The sequence below is a fragment of the Vigna radiata genome, chromosome 5, assembly GCF_000741045.1.
Source record: "Vigna radiata var. radiata cultivar VC1973A chromosome 5, Vradiata_ver6, whole genome shotgun sequence".
Classification (NCBI taxonomy): Eukaryota; Viridiplantae; Streptophyta; class Magnoliopsida; order Fabales; family Fabaceae; genus Vigna; species Vigna radiata.
Window position 1 is genome coordinate 37,110,708 of NC_028355.1, and position 1,702 is coordinate 37,112,409.

Consider the following 1,702-nt stretch of genomic DNA (forward strand, 5'->3'; position numbering starts at 1 on the left):
AAAAGGGTTCACAATGGTATCATATATAACGTATGAAGGTTAGCTATTTGGCCAGTAGCTATACAATTTAACAAGAACAATGCCTTTCTCATCCTTAACCAAAAGTGTGTATGTAGAATCACAATCATGCAAAAATCAATTCCATATCCAAACAAATTTATCATTTCATCTGTTTCACTCATTCATTCTCTCAAACACTCCACAGTATCTGGTCTTAGTTCAACTCATGCACAAGATCACAGTTTAAGCACATTGCACCACAATCATACATGTTCTCATCTTTAAAAATCATACCAATTAATCAAAACACACAACATTCATTAAATCAAAATGTTGTCTTCACAACACAAACATAAACAACTAAACAACGTTCCACAATATAACATCTGAACTGAAAAACAAATAACAAACAATTGAAACAACGGGAGAGTCTGTCCATCTGATCTGGATCTCCACTCGCTCTCATATGTCTCGTGACTCTGTTGTGTGCATCTGGGATTGGGCTCTTCATCATCATCATCCTCCGCATAGGCACTCCCCCTCCTGGACTTAGGCCTGCCCACAGGCCATAATAGGGGTTCGCAAACTCAAAAGAGAATATTAACCGATCAAGGTTTTCTTTCTATGCTGCAGCAGGATGTGCTCTTGAAAAAGATCTTGTGATGGTTGTAGGAGAAGTCATCTGCTCAAAATTCGCTAAACACATCGAAATAGTGTGCTAAGCGAAATTACTGTTTGTTTTATTTATTATTATTATTATTATTATTATTATTATTTTCAGGGAAGTTGGCTAAGCGCAGCAGGTGTGCGTTGTGCTACTATCCCCTTTTTTTTTAGTTTTTTTTTTTAGTTTTTTTTTTAGTTTTTTTTTTTAATTGAAAACATTAGCTTAGCGCAACAATGGTTGTGCGCTATGCTAATGTACTTTTTAAACTTTTTTTTTTTTTAAGTTTTAAATTTTTTTTATGGTTTCATTCGCATAGCGTTGAAAAGTTTGTGCGCTATGCGTTTTCATTTTGTTTTTTTTTTTTAACTTATTTATTTATTTGGTTATTTATTTATTTTTTATGAAACAGGAACAGAATTCATAGAGCGCACCTCAGTTGTGCACTTTGCGAATTAAAATTTAACACCCTCTTCTAATTGATTCTCGTTCTGTGTAAAATTTTGCAAAGCGAATATTTTGACAGAGCCCCCTCAAATTGTTATTAGCATAGCGCAAGATGTGCGCTTTGCTAATTAAACATTTAATTTCTCCCAAATTCTCCTCGCTTTGCCATACAAGTGCGCTGTGCGGTTAACCACTTAATTTCTCCCAGTTTGCTTCAGTGATTTTTCTCGCTTTGCTATTTAAATGCGCTATGCGAATTGCTTTAGAGAGAGAAAATTAATTTTTGGAACGCAAAGCACATGTGGTGCGCTATGCGAACCTCAATATAATTATCAAAATATTTTTTTCTCTCGCAAAGCGCATGTGGTGCGCTGTGCGAGCAAACCACTCCTTTAAAAAAAACTCTGGTCGCTAAGCGCACTTCAACTGTGCGCTCTGCGACTGGAGCGTCACAAAAGCACATTCAAGCTTCTTCCAGACCTCCTTACCAACACAGAAACTTCAACAATTTCTACAAAAACTAAAACATAAAGATAAAAATAAAAGTAACATATAGAGAAGTAAAATTGAAGAATGAAAAANNNNAANNAA